Here is a 22,330-nt window from a genome sequence, read left to right as displayed (position 1 = left end):
ATGTACGGCCTCCTGGTCCCAGATCCACCTCACCCCCAGGAAAATGAGCATTTCTGCAACTAAACAGCCTAAGCTACTTTGACCTTTTTCTGTCATACACAGATCCACTCTCTGGTTGGATAAAATGGACAAGACTTCAACAGATTTGGAAACTGTGACATAATGACACAATTTTAATGTTAGGGGAAATAACGCTGGGTCTGGTGGCAGCCAAATCAAGAGGCTTGCCTGCACAGCATTTGGGACCACTCGGCGCAGAGGTTGTAGCCATGCAGCAGGAGCTGGACTGCAAATGCTGCTGCACAGTGCCTCGTGCCCACTTCTTCTTCCTGCCAGTGACTCCCAGGCAGCATCGCGCTTACCGGATCAGCAGATGTAGGAATAAAGCTTACACAAGTAACAGACTTCCCATATTTCCTGTATTTGGGAAAGTTTAATGTAAAAAAGTATAATGAAGTTCCATTTCAGCACGTTTCTGTGTGGTACCTACAACATCAGACAGATACAGCACATTAAGTTCCAAAGGCCAACAAAACATCTGTTTTCTCCCATTTCTGCTTGGCAAAAGTCATATTGTCAAATGCCCGGCTGCAACCTTCCTTGGGAAAGCTGAATCAGAATACAGTTGCCCTAATCACCAGCTGGTATGACGAAGTGATTTGGATTAAAACGCAATCCAAAATCCAGACACAGGTATGGCTCACTTTATGCAATAAATATTTATTTACTTCAATCTGTTCTGAAGTCATCCTGCTGCTGTTACTTTAATTAAAATAAGAAACTTCAGACAGCATTCAGCATCCAAAATGCAGTGATGGAGCCACTGGTCTGGCACACTGTGCTGAGGAAAGAGAAAATATAATTATTTACAACTGTCTTCTTTCTAGAAAAAGCATAAGTCAAGATAAATGGACTTTTTTTTTTTTTTTTTTTTTTTTTTTTCCCCGATGCACACTTCCAGGAAACAGCGAAGGCTGAGCTATAAATCCGCATGTACAGCTGCAGAAGGGCAATGTGCCTTGAGACACCTTCGCTGACAAACCCGGTGCGTTCTGTCGCGCCCACGGCGCTGGCAGGAGCAGTTTTAGGCTCACCTTTCTCCAGCACCGCGCCTACAAGGTGACTCCGGCGAGCGGCCGGCCTGCACCCTGCCACCTCTCGGGGAGGGTGCGCACCCTGTGCCCCCTCCCCAAAAATCTCCTCGGTGGGCGGCACTGCCCGTGGAAACCCCTCTCCCGGAGGCGGTTTTTCTTTTTTTATTTTTATTATTTATATTTTTTTTTCCTTGCCCCATGGAAACCCCTCTCTCCCAGAAGTGCTTTTTAATTATTATTATTTTTTAATTTCCCCCTCTTCGCCTCCCCCACCGCAGTCTAAATAAAGATGCCGCTGCTTATTTTTTATTTTTTATTTTTTATTTTTTATTTTTTATTTTTTATTTTTTATTTTTTATTTTTTTATTTTTTATTTATTTTATCTCCCCCGCTCCCGGGAGCTGCCAGCGGGTAAAATGCAGCATCACGGCGCTGCCGGGCAGAGCACGCTGCCCTCCGCGCGGCTGTGCTCAACGCAAAAACACACATACATATAAAAAAAAAAAAAAGAAAAAAAGAAAAGAAATCGGCGTGGAGTGGGGAGGGGGTGGGGGAACAGGCTAAGCCCACTGTGTCCTCGCAGCATATATAGGCGAGCCCGGCGGTAACTTTGGCTGCCTCCTGCCTTCGCTGCGGGGCCGGGGCTGGTGCGGGGGCTGTTGGTGGCAGTGTCGGTGGTGGCACTGGTGGTGGTGGCAGCGGCAGCAGCAGCAGCAGCAGCAGCAGCAGCAGCAGCAGCAGGCGGCGCCGCTCCGTCCCGGCCCGCCGGGGGCTGAGGGCTCCGAGCCGGCCGGGCTGTGCCGCCGGGGCCGCCGCCGGAGGAGGATGGAGCCGGGCAAGGAGGGTAAGCCCGGCGATGCCGAGCCGGCCGCATCCTTCCAGGCCCGGCTGTGGAGGAACCTGCAGCTGGGGGGCAAGCGCCGCACTGCGGAGCCCCCGGCCCCAGCGAGCGCCAAGGGGGAGCCGGCGGCCACGGGGCGCTGGGGGGGGCTCCGGCGGCGGCGGCAGGCGCTGGACCGCGTCTTCTCGTCCTCCCAGCCCAACCTGTGCTGCTCGGCCGCCGAGCCCCCCGAGCAGGGCGGCGAGGCCGGCTCCGCCCTGCGCCGCCCGCCCGAGCACCGGCCGCCCCCCGGGAAGGCCCCGCCGGCCGCCCGGTCAACCCCCGCCGCCCCCCCCTCCGCCCGGCCGGGGGGCGAGCAGGGTCCCGGGGGCGGCTCCGAGCCGTGCCGGCGGCCCGGGGCGCACCTGTCCCACCAGAAGAGCTCCTCGCTGCCCAGCACCGCCTGCCTGGAGCAGCTGCTGCAAGGCTCGCCCTCCGCCGGCACCAGGAGCCAGGCGGTGAGTCCCCGGGGTCGGGCACGGCGGGGGGCAGCGGGACCCCCGGGGGCGAGCCGGGGTGGGTGGCGGGGTCGGGGCGCGCTGGGGTGGGCTGGGCTGCACCCGGGCTGCCCTCCTCCCCTGCCCCCTGCTTCCTCTGCCTGTCACTTTCTGTGTGTGTTTTTTTTTTTTTTTTTTTTTCCCGAATCAGCCCAAATTCTGTGTCTCGGCGGCACAAGGGGGATGTGGAGCTTGTAGAGGGGTCCAGCACGGAGGGACGGAGGTGATTAAGGGATTGGAGCACCTGTCCTGTGAGGAAAGACTGAGGCCTGTTTAGCCTAGAGGGGACGGAGGGGGGATCTTGCCAACCCCTACAAAAACCTGCGTAAAGAGGATGGGGCCAAACTCTTACCAGTGGTGACCGGTGATAGGATGAGGGGCAATGGGTATAAACTGAACCACAGGAGCTTTCATCGCCACGTGAGGCAGAACTCTGTGCTTTGGGTGACAGAGCACTGGGACAGGCTGCCCAGAGAAGTTGTGGGATCTCCTGTGATCCTCAGCACCCGCCTGCGGGCCGTCCTGCGTGACATGCTGCAGGTGTGACATGTGGGACATGGACCAGAGGACCTCTGCAGGTCCCTTTCAACCTCAGCCATTCATTGTGGTTCAGTGGCCCCGCTTGCGCACGCCTAATAAATGACAGTAATTAGCGAATCCGTGCACCGCCACCACTGCGCGCTGGTGGCACAGAGTCCCCTCAGTGCCCAGGGCAGGGCAGCAGCTCCAGTGGGTGTCACATTGGGGTGAGGTGACGAACCCTGTAACAAACCTGCTCTCGGGCCTTGCCGTCTGTCCTGTCCTGCCACCGCTCTGTCCATCCCCTCACCGCCCAAACACCAAAACACTGTGGGCTGTTGGCGTGGCATCGGCCTGACCACGCTGGCGAGGTGGGTATTGCTCCTCAGCAGCCCTTATTTTTCTGCCCATACTCACAAAAGTGTATGGCATGTTTCAAGCTGACGTCTTTAGGTTTGGGTTGCAGGAATTACAGGAGTTTTACTCTTCTGGGTAGCACAGGCCATTTTAAAGGCTACCACACCTAGCAGCTAATAAATGCGAAAAGCGTCTTTACTTTTTTTCAGTGCTGTTCCACGGCTGCATTCAGCAAAGCAACAGAGCATTTATTTACAAAACATGCCAATTGTTATTTACTTGCAGTTGAATTACTCTTATTTTGAGCAAGGTACAGTCACAACATTTGGAAGGAATGCTGCTAATCCAAACAAAGTGGTACCCAAGCTTTCCAACAGTTGTCTTTAATGAGCAGGATTATGGCCAATTTCTGCAGGCAATTTCTAGCATTAACCCGGGCAGTGCCTGCATACCAAAACTGCTGTTTCTGATGTTAAGTTAAGCTTTTCATGTCCCTGGCTTGTTGGTGGAGCTTAGAGCCGCTGATGGTGATGTTTATTCCGAAGAGATGAGTTGAAACAGCTGTTTCGTGGTCCCATACTCAGCATGTCATCTGTCCTTCCCATCGCAGGAGGTAAAGTCTCACTCAGGTTATTTAACCTGGTTTAATTCACCATCTTCCTTGGGCTATAGGGTGGGAGTGGGAACATGACTCACAATATAAAGCGCTGCTGGACGCTCTCCATTGGTGTCTGGTACTCCTCAGAGGCCTGTGCGCAGCAAGTAACGAATTCTGTGACTGTCTCGGGTTTCCAGTTCAGTGTATTTCAGGAGTCAGGTCTTGTATGCTTCTGTGCTGTACTCACAGTTCAGTAAGGTGCCTGCCCAACTTTTTGGTCTTGGCTGATGAAATCAATACTCATAAAGTTCTATATGATTTAAGTATCTTATTTCATTAGCAATCAGGTGAGAAAATGTTGCATTCAAATTAAATTAAATGCGTATCCACAATGATCCAGAAATGGAATGGTTGTAATCCTCAGTGTGAAGCAAGCACCAGCATTTCCTTGCAACTGTATTCCAGTCAAATCTCAAATAAATTTTAAAGCAAGTTTTAAATCTAGCAGTATCTTAGTGTGATTTTTTGTTTGTTTGTTTTTCTTTCTAAGTATTTTTAACATAGTCATATGGAAAGCCAGTATTTTGAAGAATGGAATTAAATGAGGCTCCTCCAGGCTTTGTACATGTTTATTCTGTTGATTTTCATTTCATCAGTAACTATGTACTAGATATTTTGAGGAAGGAAAATACTTCCTCAATGATGGCGGAAAATACTGGAACTGTAATCAGTGAAAAGGACCATGAGTTAGTGTGGTGAATGGGAAGACTTGCATTGTAGGTTGCATTACTATGTGCAGATTTAATCTTGGGATTGTACTTCTTGGCACGGTCACACCATTTAAAAATAATTTGATCTAAGTAAAACATCTAAACTCTGTGATGTAGTGAGATCACAGTGAACGTGGACAATATAGCAAATGCTTTGCTTTCTTGGCATTGGGTGAAGTTTCCTTTCCCGTGAGTAGGACTAGCACTGTGCTTCAAGAAGACGGACTCTCAAGCATGGAGTCTTCAGCAAAGAATCATTACAGTTGAGCGCTGAATCCTGACGTGGTTCCCCTCGGAAGACTGAGCGCCTCTCGAAGCTGCCCTTGGATTGGTTTGGGGCGAGGTGGATGCTACAATCACTCTGCAGGAAACTCAGGTTCCTTTCACAGGGTAGGCAGAATGTAAATGCCATTTACTAGCACCAAGAAATAAATCTGTGCATGGTAAAACATCATCCTTCTTCCAGCTTTGGAAGGGTGTGCAGCACGTTTGCTTGGCCAAACGTTTCCTGAACCTGGATGTGGCATCCGTCCTCCTTCATCCCTCTGGGAGATGCACACCTGAGGGAGCCACAGGTGGTGGTGGCTCAGTGGAGGTTTCATGGGCAGGAGATGCCAGCAGCCCTCAGGGGGTTCTGCAGCTCCACAGGGGCTTTGGACATGCGCAGCACTGCCTGTGCCAGTGTGGCTTTTCTCCTGAGCATGCACAGAGCTGCATGCCACCTGCAGCTTGTCGTAATCAGATAGCGAAAAACCAAACCAAACCAAACCAAACCAAAACAAACACACAAACAAACAAAAAAAAAAAAACAGGAGGGTGCAAATACCACCATTTCTGAATGTTTGCAGTCAGAAAAAAAGCCACAAGTGTTTCATCATCCTGATCAGAGAACATGGGTGTGGGCATCTAAAATCAGTAGCGAATGTCAGCAGCATTCCTGGCTGGAAGAGTTCCCTGGCCTTGGCTGTGAGAAGTGCTGTGTGCTGCTTCCCTGGCAGGTTTGCAGGACAGTGACCTGGGAGTCACAGGTTGATCCATGACGGTGAAGGGGGGTGCAGCGTCCCTCTCTGCCTGTCTCAGGAGATGAGGGGAGGCTGCAGGCTGCCTGCAGTGGAGGGCAGGGGGCAAGGCTGGGACCGCAGCTCTGCCTCTGGATGCGTAGCCATAGGAAAGCAAGCTTCATTAGTTCTGCGGCACGCAGAACCATTTGTTTAATTAAAATGGCATCCTTCAGACTTACAGCTACAGGACTTAAGGGCCAAAAAATGGTTGTTGAGTTATATAATGCAGCATAGTGCAAGGGAGAGATGAGGCAGTGAGGAAAAAACCTGGAGGGATGTTTCCAGACAGCCTGTCTGTCTGACTCTCTGTAATATATAAATAGTTAGGAACAACGTTGGTGTAAGAGGGGGAGCTTGGCGGCACCTGGGAGGGAACTGCAGAAATGGGAGAGTGTAGCGTAGGGTCAGGTGAAGGAAGGTTGCACATTTGGGTTAAGAAGCACGGCGTTGCACTGAGGTGTCTGGAAGATGAAAACAGAAGCAGTGATTAAATAGAAATAGGAGCAGAGACGGCTGTGAGGGAGCCTGAAGAGAGCAGAACTCTGAACTGGGTGTGGAAGGGCATGCAGGGCCAGCGAAACGCTGAGAGGCAGTGCTTCTCTCTCTACCAGAATACATCTACACCTGGCAGAGCGCCACTGGGGTCAGTGCAGTTACATTAGGAAAACTTGCCTTGTTGGGTCTAGTTTGTGCATCTTGAGGGTCGTCTTCCTGTAATTGATCCAGCCAGTGAAGGTAAAAGAACAAAGTAGAAGGTAAAGGCAAAAGATGCTGTTGAAAATCTACGCAGATGATGTTATGCAAGAATCTTAATTGCTACTTTGGATTTCTAAGAAATTGCACTGGGGAAGGAGGGTGATGAGGAAAACCGAACACTTATGATGTGCAAGAATTACCTTTTTCTGAGATAATGCTCGTACAAAAGAAGAGGAGTTGGAGACAGTTCATTTGCACAGGTATTTAGAGCATGATTTGAGCGTGACAGTCTTCTGAGAATAAAAGGACAAAATTCTGGGCAACAGGGCTTTCCTTTGGCAATCTGGCCACTGACATGTAGGGAAGTAGTAGATGAGTGAATTTTAAAGCTGGGCCAGAAGAGCCTTGAGCTCCTTAATAGAAAATAAATAAAAGTACAAATAGTAAGCAGGGGGAAAAAGCTGTTGCTAAATTTCATTTCTTTCTTAAGAAGGGCTGTTGCAGTTTCTCTGGGCTGTTTGCTTCTCCAGGAGTTTAACTACATATCCAGTTCTATCAAGGTATCTTGTGCATTGCCCCGTTTCCTCGTTGTATTGATTTCTGGTAAACTGCTTACCTCCCAGTGACTGGAGATGCAGAAGTCTGTTTTATGTTGTCTCGGACTCTGACCCATCTGTTAATTTGCAGTATGTTAATACAACGCGTGTATATTGCTAACACAAAAATCAAGCGATAGCACAACAGAATTGTATTTAATTATATCCTCTGCTTAATTAACTGAAGACTCTCTCCAGAGTTTTCAAAGGGAACTGCATCATTTCTCAAAGTTGGCCAGTTGGCATTTTTTTCTCTTGTGAAGTACTTAGGACAGGTATTTTAAAGTGAACTAGTAGTAGCTGTAGATTTACCATTAATTTGTGACCTCATTCGAGGTTTGGCTTCTCTCTTTTTTTGCCTTTTTTTTTTCTTTTTTTTTTCTTTTCTTTTTTTCCTGCCCTGTTTTTACTGGTTGCATGTAAAACTCTCTATAATAAAATAATGGCATTGAGAATGATAAATGGATGGCACATAGGAATTGCAACAGCCTTTACACTAAAGGAACCCCCAAAATACTGATTTTCTCCCCAGTGACTCTGCTGTAAGGTAATAACTTTTGCTGTAGGATTAGTAACTACTTTAACTGGATTTCACATGAGTGTCAAAGCTCTGCTACTTCAGTGTATTTCATAAAGAGGTTGAACTTGCTATATATGAAAAGCCAAACACCTAATACAGACATATTACTAAACTTTTGCTCAAAAGCTGAAAAGTGCTTTTTCTCTTCTGTAGTGCTGGACACAGAAAATTATTAGACAGCAATAAGACTTACTGTTGGTTGCTATATTGATGCAAAGAGAACCACTTTTTTAATGTTTTAGAAAACATGACTAAAGCAGTTTTAGAGCCACCAGCATGTCACTCACATTCCTTCTCTGTAGGTAGTTCTAATTTAACTGTTTTGTTGTGATGTGGTGCTAACATATTAATAGACCTAGGCGTCATCTTTATTTTTTGTCTTGGATGAATTGCTGGTCTTTGGCAAGATGACCGAGGACTCTGCATTGATCTGAAGACTGAGGTTTGGCCTTTCCTCCCTCTCTTGTTTTGTTATTGATCCTAGATCTTTCTGATGATAAGTGTTATCTTCTAGGGAATTTTAAGAAGGTAGCTATAATGTAAACCTAAAGCTGTAAGTTTAAATGAGAAAAGAAATTGAAAAAAAAAAAAGTTTTCTCTTTCCCTTGTAAAACAGGGAAAGATCCCTCAATCTTTACCTGTAGACTTATTATATCTAATATATAAATTAAATCACATTTAATTCAGTATGGAGTGTTCTTTAGAGTTGGTGTCTGTGCACGGAAGTAGGAGTGTACAGTCCCTGTACTGGTGAAATGAAGACAAATCACACCAAGCGCACAGAAAAAGCCACCTAGAATCAGTGGATCCTCCGCATGGGCCAGTCCAGGCACTCAGCTCTGAATTTGTCTATGGTCCGTCGATAAAACCTGTTTGTTATCAGGTGATGTAACATTTTGGAATTATTAAAATTAAGACTGTACGATTCTGCTACCATAGCTGAAGGATTTTTTTCCTAATAGTTGTTAATTCTTTGTATTATTCAGCATCCTTTTGTTTTAGAAGTTATTAAATTTGTTGTACTATGAAGTAGCTTCCCGTGGATCTCAACTCTGAGCCTTGAAAGAACAGAATAAAAAAATGACAGACCTTATTAAACAACCTAATTCCCGTGGCAATCCCTTTGGTTCAGCTTTCTGAAACAAACAAAAACTTGTCAACTACTTTGATGCGCTCTAATGCTTCCCTCCATGTCTTTGTCAAAAACCTGCTTGGAGAAATTGGACGTCTTTGAAGAAAAGAGTTTTTAAGTTTTATCAAGAGAAAACAGTTTTTACTCTTTATCACGTTTTACTCTTTATCCAGAGTAAATCCAATATTTTTATTTTATTTATATTTGATGTCAAGTATATCAAATTATTAACTAATAGGTTAATAATTAAAGTGTTTTTCTAATGTGTAGAAGTGGGACTACCCAATCTAACTACTGCAATAGGATTTTCAACTTGTTTTAGTAAATAAATAAGTAAATTAGACTAAATGTACTTAATGTTTCCTTTAGTTTCCCTGGAGGATGACTGAGGATCTGCTAGTGTTGCTCTGTCACCAAGTTCTTCTGTGGATGCTCATATTTGTTGCCAGTCATTAGCACTGGTAGCAGCCTGGTGATTATTTGGCATATTATCTTTAGAAATGAGAGTATGTGATTAGAGCTTTTTTTTTTCTCGTTAAGACCACTTCTTGCTCTGGTGCCTTTAAGGCTTGGTGTCACTGATGCTAAAAGCAGAACTCGGTGTGTTGTTGGATGTGGTGCAGTGTTTGTGTCCCTCCTGCTGCAGCAGGGGAGGCCTTTAGCTGCTAAGCTGGGCTGCAAGCCTTACAGCTTGGTGCCAAGCAATGGCTGCCAAGTTCTTAATCAACTGATTATTTTTATTTATTTTTTTTTTTTTGTGGACCAGTGCCTTTTACCCTGGAAGATACAGGCTAACACAAGAGAAGAGCTGGAGGTCATGTAAATACTGCCACAGAGAGATCCTGTCACGATGGTTTGGATCCCTAGTGAAGTTTTTCTGTTGTGCACACCAAGATCAAAAGAACATTGTGGTTTCCTCTGGGAGCTGTAAATCCAACGTCAGTTCTGTCAGGAACAGTACATTTGGTGGTCTTGAGACAGGGGTAAAAAGACAGAATTGTCAACTGTTAAATTTTGGGATTCTGTTGCCACAAGGCCCCATACTTCTTGTTTCCCAGATATCAGAGAAATTCTGGAATAGGTGACTGAGGCTTTTACCAATTGTTGTGAAATGTATTTATTATCTACTTACCTTTCTGGTACTAATCCCCAGCTCCTCCTTTACTGGGATAAATATTACTTGCTTACAGACCTTACAAAGGTGAATAGCTCATCTTTCCCGGACCATGCAATTTTTCCCAGAAATGGGAAAGAAAAAAAAATCAAAACACAGGTTTGAGTTAATGGCATGCTTTTATGAAAGTGTGCTTTTTCACCAATACAATGTATGCCATAAATGTTGGACAATGTTGAGGCTGGGTTATGGCATAGCAGAACACACATACAGAGGTTTTGCTGCCAATAGGAAGGGAGCTTTGACTGCTAGGACAGATTTGGATGGGCTTTCAAAACCTCCCTCGACTGTCTCTTCATTTCGCTACTGGGAAGTGCAGAACTCTGTAAGTGGTGTTTACTCCTTCCTTCAGCCTATATCCTCTGTAATGCTTGGCTATTCTTACTTGCAAGTTCTTTTTATTTAAAAAATACATTTTTTTTAGGTGAAACGCTCCCTATTGTTTCCCGCTTAAGCATTGCCTTCATCCAATGAAGATCACAAGTTGCTATAATAAATCCAGAACCAAAGTTCAATACATCTGAATGAAATCTTGTTTTTCAAACTTTGCTCAATTATTTGTAAATCTTGTTCTTTAAGTCCTTGTAGTTTTTCTCTATCCTTCCTCTGCTCATTTGAAAGTGCAGAGAAGAAGTAAATTTCTGTTCAGAAAAGCAAAGGAAATTCAGTCACTTGTTTGACTGCTCTTAACTACTGGCACTGTCACGATACCTCGCAAAACTGAGCATCAAACACCTTCTGTAATGCTGCAGTGCTCAAACTTTGCTCTCCTCTCTGTCCTATTCTGGGGAAGTTCTGCACCGGTTTCTCAAGAAAAATCTTGTTCAGGAATGAGTCATGAAATGTGATATCAGGCGGATTAGATGCTTTTTTGGAGAAAGGCTGAGTGCTGTTTACATAAGGCAGTTGGCTTGAGTCTGAACACCGGGTGTGCCACGGATAGGATGCCATTTGGCTTTGTTGTGTTTGGTCTGTGGCATTTGCTTCTGCTGTGCTTGTGAGCAGGTCACCACGTTGAGCAAAGACAAAAAATCCCGTGAAGGCTTGCAGACACCTGAACAAACCAGAATTAATGCACCTCATGTATATGTATCTTGCAGTTAAGCTATACAGTACCTTGAAATTAATGAATATCCTTAATATGTTCCCACTTTGTGCAAGCTGTTCCTTTTTGTGTCCTTCGTGTAAGAGATGTCTGTACCCATGAGATGCCTATTTGCTGCTTCAGCTGTGTTATTAATTCAGCAGCTAGGCTGCCCTGTAGCTAGTGATAAATATTTTATGGAGGTAGGTTTTAGAAAAATACCAACATCTTCCAAGTGTTTTAGAGGGGAGACAACCCAGACATTTTCTTGTAGCTCACGTTTCGTTAAGGTAACTTATGCCATAGTTTATGTATTAAGAGAAGAAAAGCTATAGTTGACACTTTGATTGGTGACTGCAGCCAGGTTCTCTTTCTAAGCCTTTCCTACCCAGTGCTGGAGTGCACTAACCAGAAAATGCTGAAATGAAGTTTGTCTGGGCTGGCTTTCTGTTTGCTGGCAGACCTGGTGCATGGGAGAGATGCTGAGACCTTTTCCAGAAACTAATTCTCACCCAACTTGGACAGGACTTCATTTTCAACCTCTGGCAGAGCTCCTATGCTCTGTCAGAAAACAAAACTGCCTTCCAGGGACTCCGTGATTCCCTTTTACCCCCAGATTTTCAAAACTCCACTCTTTGTCTAAGCGTTGTCTCATAAAGTTTGTCTGCGTCTGTCTGGCAAATGGCTCTGAGCTCTTGGAGAGTGGGGTCCAAAAGCTTCCCAGCAGGAGGAAGCAAACACTGACTTCCTACTGCTGTTCCTGCTGGGCGAGGAATGATTATCAAATGCAGCTTCATGCCCAGCGGAGAGAGCCTGTGAAGATCTAGAAGGCTGGATGAAAGGTAGAAAGAATTGCCAAGCTCTGTGAACTGAAGGTGAGAAATGGGGCTTTGGCCTTTCATTTTAGGGATGTCCTTATCCCCTTGCAGATAAAGGCTTACTGCCCTCTTTTGCACAGACTTTTTTATTCTGTTAGAGTTGTAATTGCATTTTTAAATTGTGAACATTATTGATGGTGGTTTTGATTTTCTGGTTTACTGTAGTTGATCTAACATTAATATAGCAACAGTTATAATCTCAATGTCATACAAACTGGCTTTTGCAATTCAGTTTTATGCTACATTTTTAGGGTAGTAACAGTACTGCCTCTGGGAATCAGACAGAGTCCAGGAAATGTGATGGAATAAATGCATGTGCATAGTGGAACCTTAGTCTGATACATTTAAAACAAACAAATAAAATAGTATCTACAGATAGAATAAATATCTAAAGATTAAAAAACAAACAAAACAAACAAACAAACAACCACTCACTGGGTTACAAGAATTGGGAATTTTAATCTTTGTCATGTTTATAAGATTTGTATCTAAGATTCAGCTAGGAAATGTAGTTCAATTTGTAGGGTAACAGTTAATCTCTTGCAATTGCAGTGCTAAGATTGATGCTGCAATCTTTTCTGAGCACCAGTGCCAAATAACAGTAGAAACACTCTAATCATCTCTGTAGTGGAGATACACATTTCTGAAATGATTTACAGAATTTTCCATTTAAACTTGTTTGGTGTTTGTTTTTTTTTCTGTGCGGTGTTTTTCTTTTTTTTTTTTTTTTTTTCTCTCACCTCCCAGTTGCATCATGTTGATGCTTTGGTGGCCCGGCCTTCGGACTAGCAGCATGGTGGATGGCTGTGTGGTTCTGTGTGGAGAAGACACTTTGGGTGTGAGTTTGTAGCAGTATCAGGGTGTATAGCACGTTCCATGTAGGATTCCAGATGATGTGTTCAGTGTAGGTGCCTTAGAAAGGTTTGTTTGCATATGTTGAAAATGGGTTCCTCAGCTTTAGAAAGCTTTAAGTCATCTAACCTGGAATTTCCGTATGTCACAGATCTGTGGGAGAACCGAGTAACTTCCCTGTTTACAGGTACTTCCTTATGTTAATCAACACTAGAAAATGAAGTAAGAATCATCCATAAAATTATGAAGTGATGGAAAAAGAAATGTTTGGAGTATCATGAAATATGCTGCGCTGTTTTTCCCGGTATAACCTTTTCTAACACCATTTCAACATGCAAAGCACAGCTTTGTTTTCATTACAAAATATTTTTCCTGTTGCTTTCTACTTTTCCTTAACTCGTAAATTTGAGAAAATTCTGTTCTTTTCCCGTGAGTATAGAGTACTAGGGAAAAAAATATCAACAATAATAAATTCACAGGGGGAGAGCTGTTTAGGGCCATTCAAGGGGTCCCCCCACCCCCAGATGGTGTGTTGGAGGACAGCATGTGTCTGAAGCCCCATTGAAGATCCTCAGATGTTCAGAAGCCAAACGTTAACTGCAGCTGTACAGCTTTCTGCTCTTTCTGCTGGTGCTCTGTCATGCTGTTCCTCCAGACAAACATTAACTTCAGGCCTATTTGTAGCAATGTTTTGAATAGTATGAGCTGTAGTTACTCATGTATTGCCAGAAGCCTCTGTCAGTTGCAGAGTGGCAAGCTCACATTGAGTTCATTTGATCTTTTTAGCTAGTGTTTTTAAATATGCCTGTTGTGGCAGGTAGAATTGCCATATTCTAGTTAAACTATTTACTAACATTAAAAAAAAAAAAAAAAAAGTGAAAGCATACAGAAGCATGATTAACAATTGTTCCAGCTTGTTTCTGCTTTATGCGTTTGTTTTGCTGCAGTGGTGAGCACAGGTGACACCGCTCAGGTGGTAGGTACATATTATTTGCAAACTTCACTGCTTAGAAAGGTAGCACCAGTACTGCCGCTGACAGGGACTGGCCCGTACAGCCTTATTGCACCAACTGCACCGAAATTCAGCAACTTCTGACAAAACCCAGGTGCCAGCTACTTCGATTAGCAGAGGAGACACTCTGCTCACATTAGTGCACAAGGACCTTCCCCCCCATTAGAAATGTCTGGAAGCACCTGGAAGGGAAGGACCTGCAGTGACCCGTCCGGAGCAGCAGGCGGAGGGGCTGGGGGATTTGGCAGTGTGTGAGTGGAGAGGTGAGGAAGGTGATGGGGAGGGGAAGGACTGAGATGTGGGGTCAAGATTTCTGCACAGCAGTGTATTTCGCTCGATTTCTGTGCAACAGAGGAGGCAAACAAACAAAGGGTATTGACATCACTTAGCTGCAATTAATTATGGGTTATCATTGCACATGCAGAGATCTTGACACGTGTATTTCCATGACAGCTGCACTGGAGAATTCATAGCATGTCATGCCCAGTAGGAATGGACCCTAGACTGATAGACAAAATGTTGTGAAATTGAGCAGTTATTCAAGACAAAGCTACTCAAAATCTTTGCAAGTCCCTTCCTAAGGAAAAGGCTGTCTCTCAGCCTCTTCCTCTGCCACTCCATCTGTTTTTAGCGAAGAGGAATGATTTATTCCTTTTGCTTTATCGTGGTGTGATTGTTGTGATGCGTGGTTGCTTTTGTTGGCGTTGAGATAGCTGATGACTGATAGAGGAAAAAAAGAGATGGGCTAGGCGGAGGAGGGTGAGTACCATCCCTAGGGTGCTGGGGGAGATGGCCAGTCACAGACGGATGCTTTGGTCTGCAAGGTTGCTGCCAGCTGTTGTTGGGAAATTTGTTTTCAGCAGCACAGGTTTCATTTGGTTTCAGATTTGGTGAAAACAGTGAAAGGAGCGAGAAGAGGTTTTCTGTCACTGCAAAAGCCTAGGGTGTCCTGGCCGGGGCAGTCGTCATTTGATTTTGTGAGTCTGTTGGGGAATGCAGTGGCTCTCAGCTGTACCTGCTGCGTAATGAAGTCAATATTTTAGCACTTTGAGGTTTGGCAGGAAAAAAAGGCTAGCATCTTTTATTGACTGACTTTGTTAGGAGCAGGGCGATCTATGGTCCATGAGTTTATTTTTAAAATATGGCAAGGTTTGTTATCATGTTGCTGGGCATGAGGTTGAGGTATTAGAGACTTTCAGAGTATGGCTGCGACATTATCCTCTTCCTCCTTACTCAAAGAGAGGACTGAAATCTGAGAAGGCAGCAATGTAAGCACACTTTTTTTTTTAAACAAAAAGGAATTGAAAAGTGAGTTATTTTTGACTAGTACAACATGAAGTTTCATATGCTGTCTTCATTCTGAAACATTTCTGAAGGGAGAAGTTTACCTATCTTGTGAAAAGTGTGCAAAATACTTAATTTGTCTTGTGAATATATGGTTATATCATGTACGTGCTCGTCACCATGTAGATGTCCCTGCACACAATAAGCAATAAAAGTACTGCACAGCTAGAATATTAATTTTCACAGAATCCAGGATTACTGCTTCATTCTCATTAACACATTCTCCTTATTTCTCTCAATTTGCTGCTCACTGGCAAGGTGATTGGATGTGAAATGTCAGGTAGAGTAATTATTTGTTGCATCACACGGCATAATGGAAATCGTAGGTTGTGCCTCCTGTGCACTGCGCAGATGGGAACCTGCACTTGTACTTGCTGCTTTGTCTTCAAATTTGATTTTTAAAAAGTGGGAAAAAATGCAAAAGCACTGATGACAATTGCAAGCAAATAGCCCTGCTTCAGTTGTTTTGCAAGACTGAGGGCTTCTGGTGTTTGCAGCATTTCCGCATAATAAAAGGAAGCAATCTAATGAAGTGGTCCTGTCAGAGGAACTGATGTCCTAAGTCGAGCTGAATGTCAACAGAGCTGTGATTCGCAGACCCCTGTGCTTTATTCTGTTAGGCCAAGGGAAAATCCCTGTCATTCATCCTGAGCAGGACTCCGCTGCTTGTTGAAACTCACAGGAGAAGAATAAACTCGTGCTCATTATTTATTCAGTTATTTATTTATTTGTTCTGTATCAGAAAGGTCCAACCTGTTGTAGCTAACACTAGCGTTTTATTTGTGCCGCTTGATTGCCGATAATGGAAAAAATGCCTCGAGGCCTAAGATGCATTAAAGTGTCGCTTTGTTCCAGATGATGCTGCAGCATCCAAAAGAGATAATTGAACAAAGTTACACGCTTCTTTTTTTTTTTTCTCCATGTATCAGTTCATGAGCCATGTCTAGATGAAGTGCTAGGAAACGTGAAAGGCAAGATTATTACTGGCCTAGCCACTATAAAAACAGAGGATGAGGAGTAATCTTTTGTGCTTCTTTTTGGCAGATGTCTAATGCTGTTTCCTGCAGTGCAGCTGTCCTTACTGTAGAGGCTGGCCAGTCCAACTACTGTCTTAATGACTTGCAGCTAGATGCAGTATCATCTCAGCCACTGGTGCCCAGATGACAATCTGTTTCATGCTGGCAAATGTGAGAAAATTAACAGACAAAACCCAGCCTTTTATCTCCTCCCACCGTTGCTAAAACCCCAAAAGCTTTCTCTCTTTTAGAGGCTTATCATTTATAACATCTTATACCGAGAGGATAAAGGTGACCCAAAATGGATGTTTTCTCATTGGACCGTTCTGTGTAGAATATTCCTATTTCAGAGATTGACTTTTCTCCCTTGTGTTTGAATTGATATCAATTTAAGAATAGAGCTGTGTGTTCATCTGTGCTGATCTAGCAGTATTTTTCTTATATAACTTCTGATAGTTTTCAGTGATATCCTCCGAGAGACTTCTGTCCTTTCAAAATGCCAAGAGAAAGAGATTGACATGTAAGGAATGGCCCAGGAGTAAGCTGCTCTCCAAGTCAAGCAGCTTTCCTGCCCACAGAGGAGCTTTCCAGACCAATCACTTTCAAAACATGGAGTGTGCTTGCTGAATGACCTAGTAATGACAGCATGAGATTAATGTGCTCTGCTTGTAAACACGAGGTTGTGCAGCATTTTGGGAAAAAAAATCTTTGTACATCCTGAGATACACGATTTGAGCAGTAATAACGTAACTGTTTTGTCAAGAATGTATTTTGACATTTTTTAAATTGACATTTGAAAGAAAATACTCATGTATTTTATGACTGGTTCATCTACAGGAGAGAAATTTTCTGACAATTGGCATTTCAGCGTCTTGGTAGATCAGTAGATCCAATTAAAAAGCTTTTCTCAGAAGAACACAATTTCAGTTCTACCCTTCAAACAGAAATGATCCATTTTTTGTGTTACTACTGCCAAAGGGCAGTAAGGCACATATGTGCAGTGGAATGAAAGTTTTTGTCCAGAGAAGTTGTCACAGCAGTCACAGACAAGCAGCAGAGGAGGACGGTGAGACGGTTAAAAGCAGAAGAATAAACAGCCATCAGCTACTCTGTTCTGCAACTTCTGTTTCTAAGGAAGCTACTTAGAAACTGACATGTGATATCTTATGTAAAACTATGATTAATTTGTTTCCTTGCCTGTCACGGAATGGGTGGAAAATATGCCAGACTTTTCCCTCAGAATGGGAAGGATACATCTTACCTACTGTTAAAATGATGATGAACTTGTTGATATGTTCATGGAAACTGGAATTTAATTTGGAGCAAAGCTGTCTTTTTCCTCCAAGGTACCTGTTTTTCCACACCGGATTGCATAAAAGTGGTCTTCCACCAATGGCACGCTGAATCTATCACTGGGATAAGGATATACTAATTCGTTATGCTTTTGCATCTCCTTGCAGGTCCTGGATGCTTTCTCTAAGACCCATTTTTTTGCCAGCAGTGTGAGTTAATCAATTTGAGCTGCTGCAAAGTGAATCAGTTTCACTTAGTGACCACAAAATTGGTTGATCTAATGGAGGGGAAGCAAACCAGCCTTGAGAGAGATTGGGAGGGATCTCAGATGACCTCAGTCTGACGATTAGGGCATTGAGGTGGGTGGCACCAGTTGTTTTTAAGTCCCAGCTCCCAGTTAGGCACAACAGGATTTATTCAAACTCGTCTCAGCTACATTGTAAGACGGGTCTAGTGCTGGGATATTGTATGTAGAGCGGGCATGTTGCCACCCTCTGGTTGCTTTCTCTGTGGCCCTGAAGGGGAGGCGCACACCAAGCATTCCTGCCCCATGGCTTTGTTTGGGGGGTCTGGGTGAGGAGGTGCTTTCTGTACAAGTAATGCCAGGTTTGGACAAGGGCCGTAGTTTGCAGCAGCTCCTCTGTGGTGTGATGTCTCTGGAAGGTGTTACTAGCCAAAATTAAAATGTGGATGTGCACCTATGTTTGACTGGCATTTCACCAGAGATGCTGAGAGTCTTGGTGGTTCTGTCAGTCCTGTACAGAAGTTCCTCCAAATTGAGCTGTGTGTCTCATGAAATTTCTCCAGTGATAGGTTTTAAGATATGACCTTGAGTGAAAAGGCTGTCAAGAATATTATATGATAAATGGGAAAAAATATATATTTTTTCCTTTGGTTCAGCTGAGAATATTGCAGAAAGACTTGTGACACAAAGGGAGAGATTTGGCGGGAATATCAATAGCATCAAATTCCAGAATCTGTAACACTCCAGTATAACAAAAGTGTAAGTGCCTGTAGAGAGATGTGTGAGATGCACAGGTCACACCTGGTTTACATAGCCCCCTCACACAGGGATTTGCTTAGGCATTGTCATCTTTTGTTTGCGTCAGGAATTTGAAATGACCCCGTCCTGTGAAAGAAAGATTATCAAATACTTGACATCTGCAATCTTCCTGCAACTATTTCTCCTCACTTTTTGTGCTAAATAGCAATAAAAAATACTTGTATTTCTGACCCAATTCTAAGAGGGTTTATTTTTGTAGTCTGCAGTGTGGCATGCATCGCCTTTAGTATCCTATCACTTGCTTCTAAATAACTGTAGTCTGTTTTGGTGTGCTGCTCTAGTATCTGACATTTTCAATCTAGTTTTTGCCATGCAGTCAATATTCCGCTAAACCAAAGGGGTCTGCATAGTTAATCATGTGTATTTTTGGAAAAAGGAGAACTTGGGAGTCTTAAAATTGAGGGCATAATATTTTTATGCATAAAATGCTGTGAATTATTCGTAAAAATTAAACAACCTTTCTCTCCCTTGTAATCTAGCAGCAGCATTAGCGTGTGTTCAGGCAATACGCAAAGTTTATTCCAGAGCCTTTCCAGCCAGGAGCCTCCATGCCTTTGATAACCTGGGATCCCTCTTGCTCCTGAGCACTAATATTCGGTTGTTCAGTCTCACTGATTCTTTCCTTGCCCCTCTTCTCCGCCCACATGTGTTGGATTTTGTTTGCATTCAGTAGGATTTGTCATCCTCTGCTTGTACTTTCTGAGTTGGTGCACATTATTTCGAGTGTGGGCTATCTGAATGAAAATATGGTAAATGGTAAATGCACACTTATATTTGATACTTGCTTAATATACACAAATAATATTTTTAGCGTTCTCCTCACCTCGTGTTTTACTTTTACTTCTGCTGAGGGGAGGAAAGAAAAGGGAGGAAAAGTTGTGTTGACAGAGAAATGTTCTGCCCCCCTGTGGTCCTAGATTGTGGGACATGGAAATTGCAGACCTCCACTTTCAGAATGGCCTTGTCCTGCGGTTGCTGTGCACCTGGAGATTCACTTCAGGTAAAAAACGCCTCCCAGACTGCAGCTGTACAGAGACTTGGTTTAGGTTGAGTTCTCGGTGCTTCTTTCTTTTCCTCCTCGAGTGGTTGATCTAGACAGAAGAAACACAGATGAAATGGAGCGATATCATTTTAGCAGGCAATTGAAGAAAAACTAATTAGCATTTTAATTGTTTTGAATTTTAAGTGGCTTCTGCTTATTCACCATGGGTTGAAGAACTCCCTTCTATGCCTGACCTAATTATATTAATTACTATTCTTAGTGTAGACTGCTTCTGTTATCTGGAATTAATTTTTATGTAAGGTTAGATCCTCATCTGGTGTCAATGGGCGTACCTCTGTGATATACAAGGCATCAGATAATCAGTGCAGTGCACACCCACTCAGGATTTGGCCCAGGTTTGGTGTAATTTGGTCGTGCTCTCAGGGTACGGGTACCGTAAGCAGGGCTGATGCCTTTAATTCTGCAAGTTAAGAGTTACTACCCAAGGAGTCCCTTTGCAGCAAGCATTTAAACTCATTAAATGTGTCTTGGTTTGACTGCAGAGTTCTCCAGGGACAGATGGGCCTGCTGCATGCATGTCGGGAAGCATTGCGGTCTGAGCAGCCCCAGGGAATGTCTCTGCCTGAAATGACTGGGGACCTAAAAAGAGCGTGGGTGCTTGAGTCAGAGGCATGCTCCTGTGCAGGAAGAGATCAAAGACAGTGCGAGTAAACATGAACCTATCACCTGGCAATTAGGAAGGTGGATGCTAATACTTCTCTAATTTGTTTTGTCTATTTTCTTTTTTTTTTTTTTTCCCTAAGGCATGCTTAATATAGACTTAAGCAAGTTGAGAATTGTTTTGAGGGAGATTTTGGGTCAGTTGATTCATTTTTTTTTTGCAGGATATTTAAATTTTTAGGAGACTAGAGAAAAAGTAAATGGAGACTGTGTTGAAAGAAAACTTTGATTGCGGGAAATAGCTGTCTTATCATTTCGATATTGGTTTACAAGACAGGTGAAAGAATCATTTGTATGTGAAGTTGTGTATGTTACACAAAATAAGGTGTTTTTGTTTGTTTTACAACATCACTGAAGTGCTGTATTCAGAATTGATGCGTAGGTGTGATAGCAGATGCATACATAGCCAATTAGTATTCAAAGCTATCGTATAATTAGTCACAGGCTTTTCCATGCATGCTTATTCCTATGTTAATGCTAGAGACTTGTCCACTTCATTTACTCAAAACTAAAATGTGTTCATTCAAAAAAGAAAAAAGATATACTCCATCCAACTTTCAAAATTGTCATTATCACTGTTACAGTGAAAAGTGAGACCTAATTTGTAAAATTCCTTGTAAACATGGGTAATCCTTGATAACTTTTCTTATAGATTTGATTAGGTTGTGATACATGTGATGGTTATTATTATTTTTTCCTGTGTGCATATTATCTAGAAGATGACATTTTAAGTAACAAATCCAATGCAGTTTAATCTTTGCCATTAAATGAACCTTGTGGTGTCATGGATGAATAGTTTTCTTTTCTAAAATATTTTGCTGAAGGCAACCTGTTTAACTTGTCATTTTAATGTGTTTTGGCTTGGTGTTTGGAAAAGGTTGATGTTTGTAATAAACCTTACATTTTCTTTCCTTCTGCTGCACTGGAAGTAGCACTTTCTTGTGGAAGGTTGTGCATTTGCATGAAGCATTTTTTTTCCTTTAATTATCCAGTATCTCAAACTCTTACATGTTTTTTTTTGTATTACATTTTATTGGAGAAAACATTTTGCTATTTGCATTATTTAGACTGAGATTGCTTCTTTTACCTATGTCATGAATAGCAGTATTATGTCAATTATTTTATTTTATTTTATTTTATTTTATTTTATTTTATTTTATTTTATTTTATTTTATTTTATTTTATTTTATTTTATTTTATTTTATTTTATTTGTGTGTGTGTGTGTGTGTGTGTTTGTGCTACATAGTATTTGTAGCACCAGCCAGATTCTGGCAGAAAAATGGTAAAAAAACCCTGAATTTTTTGATTTATTGTTGTTTCAAGAGTTGGTTAGGGTACCTCAGAAAACCCGTCTTCATGCCCTTGTAGCCCCTGAGGCCGCTGCCAGTAGCATGCAGCCCCACTGGTATCGTGTAGTGCCCATTTCACGCCGTTTGTGGGATTTTCTATGGATGAAGATGCCTCCATGGCGATGGTGCTTGTCACTTTGGAGTGCCAGAAGTGTGCATGCGTAGGCTCAGGTGAGCAAGGAGGACTCCTTTTCTGCTCCCATTTTTGTCCAGCATGAGTTCCAGAAGCTCTCCCGCTCACCTCTCTCCATGCCCGTGCTTTGTTCCCTCTGTGCTGAGGTCCTCTTCATGGTGCTGGGGAGGTTCCTTATCTAGTGAGCCCAAGGCAGAGAGTGAGATGGATTCAAGGAGATCTCCGTCACCTGCATATTTTCCTAGAGGCACTCTTGCATCTTTGGCAGACAGAATTTGGCCTGAAGAAGCAGCCCTTATGTTGGTTGCTGCTATTTAACTTTACCAGGGGAAAAGATCGCTCTGTTCTTGGTAAGAATTTGTGCTGCTGCTAATAATGCTATACACAGAGGAAGCCAAACTTTTTTGATGTGAGGATTTTTCTGTAGGATTGGCATGGATGAAGGGATTTAACAGGAACTATTTACTAACTATTACTGGAAAACATTGTACAATAATAAATAATTCCATGCTGCAATTTTTGTACAAAACACAGAACTTTCAAGAGAAGTTTCAGTTGGAAATATAGCCGTGGATATCCATGGAAATTAGGAATAAAACTGGTTTATGATGTCTTTGAGTTGGAGTAC

General features: G+C 43.2%; 1 protein-coding gene across 2 annotated transcripts in view; it reads left to right on the top strand.

Moving 5' to 3' along the window:
* Positions 1-1,919: 1,919 nt before the first annotated feature.
* MCTP1 (multiple C2 and transmembrane domain containing 1) overlaps positions 1,920-22,330 on the top strand; it is a 271,275-nt gene continuing 250,864 nt past the window's right edge. Inside the window, exon 1 of one of the 2 annotated variants that reach the window (XM_072031696.1) lies at positions 1,920-1,938. The gene's annotated coding sequence lies outside the window, so the exon portion shown is untranslated. Of the gene's footprint in view, positions 1,939-2,301; positions 2,433-22,330 lie in introns of those variants that run through there. The other variant, XM_038169782.2, reaches the window with a different exon arrangement.

The sequence above is a fragment of the Anas platyrhynchos genome, chromosome Z, assembly GCF_047663525.1.
Source record: "Anas platyrhynchos isolate ZD024472 breed Pekin duck chromosome Z, IASCAAS_PekinDuck_T2T, whole genome shotgun sequence".
NCBI classification, from domain to species: domain Eukaryota; kingdom Metazoa; phylum Chordata; class Aves; order Anseriformes; family Anatidae; genus Anas; species Anas platyrhynchos.
This window is presented reverse-complemented; position numbering and strand designations above follow the sequence as displayed.